This window comes from Bos javanicus, chromosome 27 (genome assembly GCF_032452875.1).
Source record: "Bos javanicus breed banteng chromosome 27, ARS-OSU_banteng_1.0, whole genome shotgun sequence".
NCBI lineage: Eukaryota > Metazoa > Chordata > Mammalia > Artiodactyla > Bovidae > Bos > Bos javanicus.
Window position 1 is genome coordinate 29607001 of NC_083894.1, and position 10627 is coordinate 29617627.

The following is a 10627-nucleotide window of genomic DNA, read 5'->3' on the forward strand; positions in this document are numbered from 1 at the left end:
AAAGTTGACTAAAATACTAAAATGTAGACTACTCTTTTTACCTACTCACCCATCTATCTACCCATCCATCCATCCACCCATCCTTCCATCCATCCATCCATCCATCCATCTGTTGGTCCATTCATTTGTACTCACTCATTCATTCAACAATAACTGAGCAGCCATCATGTGCTGGGTGCTAGAGATACAGGGAAGAACGAAACATGCATCCTGTACTTAAAAAAGTGACAGTCTACTAAGAAAGGAATACACGTAAATAGACAAACATGATACAGTGGGACAGAAGTTTTGATGGATGTAAGTTGGTGGGATATTTTGAGCACATTGGCAGGGCATCTAACTCCTGGGAGAGTCAGAGAAAGTGAGGTTACCATCACAGTGAAGGCTGGAAGAGTGAATACATTTTGAATTAGGCTGGACATCTTCCGAGTATGTCCCACGATGCAAATTACCTCCCGGTTTGTGTTCTCAGATGCTGCCAATTTTCCTGCCAGGCAACATCTGCTGTAGCACCTGTAAGCCTCACGCTAATGATTATTAATGACACTCTCCTTCTGCATTAGAGTCGATTGTTGAGGAAGCAACAGCACACAGCCCCTCCACACAGCTTGCACCTTGGCCACTGCTGAAGGGACCCGTGCCTTATGTTGGTGCCCCTGGGATCTAGCCACCCGTTTGGGATCACTCCTGCCTGCAGCAAGCAGGGCCTTAGCTTCCCTTTTGCTGTGTCTTCTCTTCCTTAAATATTCATTTTGGATCTGGATTTTATGAGTTGCATGGTAATAGTAGCTGTCATTTAAATAGTGCTTGCAGGGTATCAGGCACTAGTCTAAATACTGATTTGAAATGTCACAGGGTCATGACACCTGCATTTTATAGAAGGGAAATTGAGGCACCAAGAGGTTGAGGATTCCTAGGTCACCCAGCTAAGAAGCCGGGGAGTGACATTTCTCACCCAGGCAACCCAGCTCTGGAATTCCCAGTCTTTACTGCTGTGGAGTATTGTCTTTCATACATAGTATTTTAGAGTTTATAAAGCAGTTTCGTATATACAATTCATTTAATTCTGCTAGCTGGTGTAAAGCAGGTATTAATATTTCCCCATTTTATAGATGAGGGCACAGGGCTTTAGAAAGTCTTTGCAATTTGCCTAAATTTTCACAGCTTGTTGCTGGATCTTGGAACTAAGATTTCTAACTACAAGTAATCCTTCCAGGTAGCATGTTTATCCAGATTGACAGACGATGTCAAACAGGGTATTCATACAGAAACGGCTCATTTAGGAACATTTGAATCTTTGGCCCTTTCATCATCTTACTGAAGTTTTGCTCCCAAGGGAAAAAAAATTGCATGTAGACACAGAAAAGTCTTCCCAACAATCCTGTTCTCTAACGTCTGATTTTTCCTTTTTCCCTTTAGCACAGGAAGAAAAGCTAATTGAAATTCATGCCACGGTCTTATGAACTATGAGTCAGAAGAAAAGAAACACTTAATCACTTAACGCAATGATTATCTTTTCAAGCAAGCAAAAGGGAATAGGTTGGGGAGGGGCAGGGAAGAGGAGAGCTTGCAAGATATCTTATGGGAAACTCTTTGGAAACACGACTCTTTGATCTTTGCAGTTTTTCGGAGCCCTCCTGTGTAACTAAATATATACTTCTTTCTTATACTGTAGCCAATAAAGGGGCTTCCCAGGTATATCAGTGCTAGAGACAGCAAGAGACTGGGTTTGATCACGGGGTTGGGAAGATCCCCTGGGGGAGGAAATGGCAAGCCACTCCAGGATTCTTGCCTGGAAAATCCCATGGACAGAGGAGCCTGGTGGGCTACAATGCCTGGGGTTACAAAAGAGTCAGACATGACTGAGCTACTGAACACACACACACACACACACACACACACACACACACACAGAGTCAACAAAGAGAAAGCTGTAGTTCTATATTTGCTTTGATGTCAAAAGACAAATTCAAGTGTGTGTGTATTGATCACCCAGGGTCAAATCTTTATGAGAATCCATCCAACTGGGATGATGGATGCATTATCCATTTGGGATACCTGGGTTCCTTCTATGCTGTTTACAAGGCCAAGTTAGATTTGTTTCTTTGAGTCAAGCTTAGTTATTAGGAGGACAGACTCTGTCCTTGACTACTTTCTGCCCATCCTCTTCGCCCATCAACTGTTCTCTCCTCTGTAGGTAGGCTCCAAAGTCATGGTTTATGTCTGCATGTAGTCACAATTACTCTAGAAGAATCCCCCTGGCTCCCCATGAAGAACACATTCTCTGAGCTTATGCAGATTGCACTGTCCTAGTAAATCCAGTTCGCAGCCAGTTTTGCCCTCCAGCATTGAAAGAACTATTTGTTTTTTTGACTTTTTTTGTATTAGATGAAATGGTTGGTTTGTGTTTAGAACCATATGTTCTAAACATGTTTATTTCTAAAAAGGTTATTTTCATCTAGTCTTGCCTATTTGAATTTGCATAAATAAATGTCATCATGATGTACCTGGATCATAAGGCATCTGTACGTGTGCTGTATGTTGAAGATAACTGATATTAACATGTTGAGTGATTCTGGATTAAGGCAGAACAATTAGACCACTGTTCAGGGCTAAGAATGTCACACAGTAAGGAGGAATTAGAGTCCAAGGATATTTCACAACTGAAACGGTTCTTAGAGTGGACTGCTCTGAACTTCCTTTTTGTATATTGCATAAAAGAATATGTCATGTTCTAGCATGAACTGTTGACTCATGTTACTCTGCCTAGTAACAGCTCCTTAAAGTTGGTTGTTCTTTATCCATGATGAAAGAATTTATGTTTTTATGAAAGACTGTGCATCAGATATAAATGCTATAGGTGTGCATAGCATTTTGGAAAGGAACTGAAGATAGAGAAGGGTTGCATATTCAAGTGTGTGTCTAAAACATGTGCCCCTGTTTTCTTAACTCTAAATATTGTGACATCAGAAGTTCTCTGAGCCTCCATTTCTTCATTTGTAAAATGGGGATAAAAATACTTGACTCATCAGCTTCAGATTTGTCGTAAGGATTTAAATAAAGCAAGATGTGAGAAAACACTTTTGAAATGGAGTTGTTAAAATGTAATGATTTCCCATTATACATATCAGAATTTTTATTTTATAATTTTAGGATACTCTTTTGAACTATTTATTGATATGTCTATGTATTAAAATCACTTTTATATCAGAGAAAACAAGTCATTGCATTTTTAGAGGAATCATTTAAAGGAAAAAAGAAACCCAACTGATAGTTAATACTATCAGTATTAACTGTGTTAAATCAGTTACATTTTATAAACACAAAAGAGAAGGAAAATAGAAATGGGAGAAGGAACGTACGTAATGTTTGAGGCTGTTATTATTCAGTTAGGTAAAGATTATGATTCTCCTAGAACACGCAGAGGGAAGTTGATTGTGGAGTTGAGCTGATATGTGTGACATATCCAGAGAAGGCAATGGCACCCCACTCCAGTACTCTTGCCTGGAAAATCCCATGGACGGAGGAGCCTGGTAGGCTGCAGTCCATGGGGTCACACAGAGTCAGACACGACTGAGTGACTTCAATTTCACTTTTCACTTTCATGCATTGGAGAAGGAAATGGCAACCCACTCCAGTGTTCTTGCCTGGAGAATCCCAGGGACGGGGCAGCCTGGTGGGCTGCCGTCTATGGGGTTGCACAGAGTCAGACATGACTGAAGCGACTTAGCAGCAGTGTGACATATCAGGTGGTAACGTGTGCAATGGAAAATGAATAATAGACAAAAGAGACGGCACACCGCATGCTTTTCTGCAAACTTCAGGATTTGGATAGCCAGGAAGATTTCCAGCATGTGTGGCTGTGTCTCACTTCTTAGGCACTTTTTGTTTTAAAAAATGATCTGGTTATTTGAATATTGGTTGTGTCTTTAGAGGCACATGTTATGATGATGCATCTCCCAAAAGAATGACTGGAGTGTTATACCAGCTTCCCAATGGAATAGACCAGTATACCAATAAATACTCCACTCTTCCAAGTTCAAGAGAAAGGGAAAAAAGCTCAGGCCATCCCATCCTAAAGTCCAGCAAATTTCCTAGAGATTCAGATAATCTGATAATACAAATAGAAACGATCTTAAAAAACTTTTTGATAAATTTCTTTATCTTACAGGTATATAAAGTAGCTAGAAAGGGTGCTTGCCTACAGTGACATAGCTATTTTTTTTCCTCTTCTCTTTTTGTGGCTATGCCACATGGCACACAGGATCTTAGTTCCCTGACCAGGGATTAAACCCGTGTCCCCTGCAGTGGACTGCAGGGAAGTCCCCACATAGCTAATTTGTTGAAGTCTGGTTTCTGGTCTCTACCTAGCTACTAATTTGATAAAAAATAAAATAAAAATAGAACAAGTTGCAGTAGTTTTGAGACAACCATTTTCTGATTTGATTGAATGCATTGATCTAGTTAATTATGAACTTGCCAAGTTTCCTCCAAACCTTCGTTATGAAGGAAACCTACTGGCATTTACCTTAGAAATATGAGCTTTCATTGAATAAAATGGCATTAAAGTTTATTCTTTTTTATTAAAGCAACAAGAACATAATTCCTAATGCCAGAAAGGTCAGCTATAGTTCAGCTACCAAAAGCAAAGTGAGGAGATTGTTTTATTCTAACATGAAGTTCTTTCAGATTCAGAAGGCAGGAGTAGCTACTAAGTCATCTCCTAGGAAGGTTTTGAATCTGAAGAAAACATTGGGAATGATGGTCGCTTAAAATATATCCACAGATCTTTTGACATGCCTCCCTTCAAGAGATACAGCCTAATTTTCCTCTTTTGTAGGCTGGACTGAGTGACTGTCCTCTAACAGAATAAAGCAGAAGTAATGATGTGCAACTTTGGAGGCAAGGTTGTAAAAAGGCAGGCAGCTTCCTTCCTGATCACTTTCTTGCACTGCTGTGTCTGGGTGATGTTAGCTCCATGCTGGGGAGAGGACCGTGTAAGTGAGGAATTGAAGGCTCCTGCCAAGAACTAGCAAGGAACAAAGGATCTGGCCGATAGTGGCGTTAGTGCACCCTTTTGGCAGAATTAATAGATCCTTTAGCCATGGTGAAGCCATCAGATGCAGTAGACCCTACTGACATCTGTCTACATCCACCCAGCAAGCCCAAGGTGGTCAACTCATCCTGGTTAGCCAAGAACTTTTCTGGTTTTAGTACCAAAAACCCCATGTCCTAGGAATTCCCTGAGTCCTAGGCAAACTAGAAATGTTCATCACCCCAATTTTCCTGAATTCCTGACCCACAGAAACTGTGAAATAATCACTGATATGTTAATACTAAATTTTGGGTTTGTTACACAGAAATAGATACACTGGAGCAGTTGTTTAATACTGGTTGTGGTTGAAGCATCAAAATGCAGAAATGAAGATTTGTCTCCGACATGCATGTACACAATCTTCCCTTCAGAGTCTGACTCTAGTTTTCATAATCTAATGAACAACTGGCTGAAAACCAGTCATTTTACCCATTGTCTTACCCCCATTCAGATCATTTTTTTCCCTAAATGTTACGCTTGTTTTGACATCTAATGGATAATTATCACACTTCTAACCAGTGTTACTCAGTATAGTGTATGCAGACTACCGACCCCAGGATCAGCTGGAGAATCTATTAGAATGCAGATTTCTGGCTCCATTATTGAAGGGGCCAGGAATCAGAATTTCCAGGGGTTGGGGATCAGCATGTGTTTATTAGGCTTCTCAGGTGAGTCTTAGACATGGCTTTAAGAGAAATGATTTCTAAAATCCTGCTGTTCACCACCAACTTTCAAGCTGATAGAAAAAATACTTTGACTATTATAGGTTATGAAAGAGCTGTTATTGATAATAGGATTACAATTACCCTTGGTTTCAATCTTCTTAATTTCACTGGGGGAAGCAGAGGCATGAACACTGACAGAACAGACGGATGAGTTCAACGATTGCTTTCAGGAGATGGTTTCATAGGTCAGCAGACATGCTGTGGACTCATTTGGGGAAGAGCCTCGGAAAATCACTGAAAGTCCACTGGCTGGGAGGCATCGGTGCATATTTTCCCTTTCTTGTGAAGTTAGACAGACATCTGAAGGCCCAAATAATCTGTTATGAATGCAAACAATTATAACTGCAGTCAGGCTGTTTCTGAAGGGAGATGAGCAAACAAACAGAAGACAAATTGAGGAGGCACAGAAGAGCCCAAATGAGAAAAACGATTGCAATTCAAAAAGATCGCAGTTCCAGCACGATGACAAATATGAATAATAAACATGCTCACTTCCTAGCATACACATCTCTGCTAACGAAAAACCCTACAGATTGTACAAATAATGTGCCCATCAGGAAAGGGGAGTGTACACCCAAGTGAAATCCTTAGGGAAAGCAACTCTTCCCAGGAAGGATGTGATACAGCAGAAGCAAAGGAAAGCAATGGAAGCAAAGGAAAAGGAAGGCTGGGTGACACTCCTTGTTTAGCTATAAACAAAGAGCAGGGGGTCAAGGAGAAGGGGACGACAGAGGATGAGACAGTTGGATAGCATCACCGGCTTGAAGGATATGAATTTGAGTAAGCTCCAGGAGTTTGTGATGGACAGGGAAGCCTGGCGTGTTGCAGTCCATGGGTTTGTAAAGAGTCAGACATGACTGAGCAACTGAACTGAACTGAGGGGGTCAAGGAGACAGAACAGAGGGGGTCGCAAATGAATTTCAGATAGCATACTTTTCTCTTTTTGATGGCCACATTTAGTTAGCATAGATTTGATTAGCTTCAATTCAATTAAATTGAATTCAACTCAGTTCAATGTTATGAACTTCAATGCTTCATTTAGGCACTGAGCTTATCCAGGATTGAGTAAAGTGAGGTTCTCATCTTCCAGGAGTTTAGCAGGAGTAGGGAAGATTAAGTAGAAATATAAACAACTTGTGTGATGACTGTACCAGTCTCTACTAGAAGGTATACTTCATGCTCTCCTCCGTATCCTAGAGGGTGTATTTCCTGTGTCCTTCTGGGTGGAGGAAGGATAAAACTCATCTACAAAATTCATATAATTTTGTTGTTGGTGGGTTATTGTCTCAGATTTTTTAAACTGCTATGTTTATTTCTCCAGAAGGACAATATCAGACGAGTTGATTTAGTAAAAGTTATTAGAGAAAATATTTCTTTCTGACGCCTCTTCTTCAAATTATGCTGCTGCCGCTCAGTCGCTCAGTCGTGTCCAACTCTCTGCGGCCCCATGGACTGTAGCCCACCAGGCTCCTCTGTCCATGGATTCTCCAGGCAAGAATACTTGAGCAGATTGTCATTTCCTATTTCAGGGCATCTGCTCCTTCCAGGGATCAAACCTGTGTCTCTTCTTTCCCCTGGATTGGCAGGTGGACTCTTTATCACTAGGGCCGCCTGAGAATTACAGCAGACATGTATAGCTGATATTTATAGGTATATAGATTTCTCTCTTCCTCATAATAATTATGTGGAATATCTACTATTAGTTACAGTTTAGAGATGATGAGAAGAGACTGAGACAACTTCAACTAAGTATGTTGCCCAAGGTCACACGGCTAGCAAGGGGTGAAGCTGCAGTTGCAACCCAGGTCTTTCTAATGTTGTTAGCATGCTGTCTCTTAAAAGCCCTTATGTTGCCTTTTGAGATAGAATGGAAGGAGATGAAATAAACTCTAAGTAAATGTACACATAAAGTAAAGGCATCCAAATGAGGCAATTTTTTCTGACATGGGGTTAGATATTCCAAAGGCATAGTGGCAACTGAATTGAGTCTTAAAGAACAGAAAAGATTTTAATAAAGACTTGAGAATTGAGGAAGCAGCAGGACCAAAAATATCAAGACACACAAGTTAAGGGTGCATTTTGAAGCTGATCAGAGTATAGGGCACACAGCATTATAGAGAGAGGGACAGGACTAGAATGATAATTTGCAATTAGATATTTTAAAATTCACAATAGGAATTTGGCATTTTATTCTAGAAGCAGTCATGAAGGCTTTGCAATTTTAAAGGAGGGAAATGAATGTCAGCGTTTGGGGCAGAGCAAGGCTTACTGCAAGGGCCATGCAAAGAGAAAGAGTGGCTTATGCTAAAAAGACCCAAACTCCTCCATGTCTTTGAGGGAAGCATTTTTAAGGGCAAGGTGAGGGAGTGGGGTTGCAGGGTGTATGATAAGCTCATATGCAATTCTCTGATTGGCTGATGGTGAGGTTACAGGGCAGTGTCACAGGGGTTACCATTATCAATCTTTAAGCTCCAGTAGGGCTGGTGGCAATATAATTACTCATAATCATAAAGTAGTTACCTTCTTCCACTTGGTGGGAGCTTAAGCATCTGTGAAACAACTCAGGAAATGCCCATCAGATCCTATTACATAGGTATTTCAGGAAGGAACTAAAGATTCTGTGACTGCCATATAACTGATATCTTGTCTAAATTCTTACTAGTTCTCCTGGTCCAGCTGCTATTTTTGTCATTACATGTTCACATGCTTTCAATCATTTATTCTTGTGACTCAAGGGAGTCCTGGGAGACTACAGCTTTTCTATAAACAAGAGGAGACAGAAGACATGGCCAGTGGGGTGGCGGGAGCAGGGATAGGATCTGTCTCTGGAAGGCCTCATCATGTCCTGCTCAGTTACAATATGATGAACAAGAGAGGCAACAGAGGATCAGACAACAAATGTTGTCACAGACAACGTGTACAGTCTGTGAACCTACTTAAGAAGCTATTGAATTAGTCTAAGTCAAGGCTATGGTTTTTCCAATGGTCATATATGGATGCGAGAGTTGGACTGTGAAGAAAGCTGAGCGCCAAAGAATTGATGCTTTTGAACTGTGGTGTTGGAGAAGACTCTTGAGAGTCCCTTGGACTGCAAGGAGATCCAACCAGTCCATTCTAAAGGAGATCAGCCCTGGGTGTTCTTTGGAAGGACTGATGCTAAAGCTGAAATTCCAGTACTTTGGCCACCTCATGCTAAGAGGTGACTCATTGGAAAAGACTCTGATGCTGGGAAGAATTGGGGGCAGGAGGAGAAGCGGGCGACAGAGGATGAGATGGCTGGATGGCATCACCGACTCGATGGACGTGAGTTTGAGTGAACTCTGGGAGATGATGATGGACAGGGAGGCCTGGTGTGCTGTGATTCATGGGGTCGCAAAGAGTTAGACACAACTGAGCGACTGAACTGAACTGAAAGCTGACACAAAGCAAACAAACAAACAACAAAAAAAACCAAGAATACAGTCAAGAGCAGAGGTGTTACAGAGAACAGAGTTATCCAGATTTGTTGAGAACCTGTAATGCAAGGGGTGAAGAAGAGAAAGCTGTTGAGGATGACTCCCAAATTTTCACATGTGATTAGGATATAAGTGAAAGTGAAAGTGAAGTGAAGTCACTCAGTCGTGTCTGACTCTTCACGACCCCATGGACTGCAGCCTACCAGGCTCCTCCGTCCATGGGATTTTCCAGGCAAGAGTACTGGAGTGGGGTGCCATTGCCTTCTCCTGATTAGGATATAAAGGTGTTATTAAACAAGGCAGAAAACTCAGCAAAGGGGTTTTAGAAACAAATGGAAAACAGAAAACTTGTTCAGGAACTCAAGACAGAGATACAGTCTTGTGACATGGATGGGAGCATTTATGCTTTTGAGTCATTTGTAAGATTATCTCCATTTTATCAATAGGAAATGTGAGGCATGAACAGAGACATTCACTTCCCTATGAGGTTATACAAACATCTAACTTAACAAGTTGATTCCTACCAACTTTGATGAGGAAAATGGACGGTCTCTGACTATTATAAGCCTTCAGACCAAGGAGGAGAAAATCAATAATTCATATTCTACAAACATTCTGCAAATTTTAGTCAGTATTCAGACTAGAATCAAACATTGGAATATGATGGAATAGGTATGTCCATAGTTCAGCATTCATATCGTAAACTTTTTTGCTGACTTTTATCCTTTCTTCTTAGTTGAAGAGCAGCTTTGCTAAATACATTGTTTCATGCTGTGTCTTGAAAGCTTTTTCTGAAATCTTGATGTCGTTCTTTCTACAACCTCTCAAGAAATTTATAAGTAGAAATTGTATGTTTCACAATTGAGAAATATGTTTCTACTCTCCAAAATTAAAAGGACGAGATTTTTGCAGCTGTCATTTTGAAAATTAATTATCTTTTATGTCACATGTATGGCATATTATCACATTATTTTAGAAACACTGAGAGTATTATTTTAGCTAGTGTGCTATAATGCTAAGAACATAATGATTATAATTATTTTCTGATGGAATTTAAAGGGACCTGAATGATTTTGTAGTGAAAGTTGCCATTCTTAGAAAGTCTGACTTGTAGATTTTAGTTTCCAAAGTTTAGGAATAGGAAAATCTGTTGGTTTATAAAAATACCAGAAATATAGCTTTCCCAGAACCTAGCTTCTGAAATTGAGATCAGGCAAGAGAATATCCAAAAAAATTCATGTCATGTGACATGTCGGACTCTTTGTGACCCCATGGTCTGTAGCCCACCAAGCTCCTCTCTGTTCATGGGATTTTTCAGGCAAGAACACTGGAATGGTTTCACTTCCTTCTCT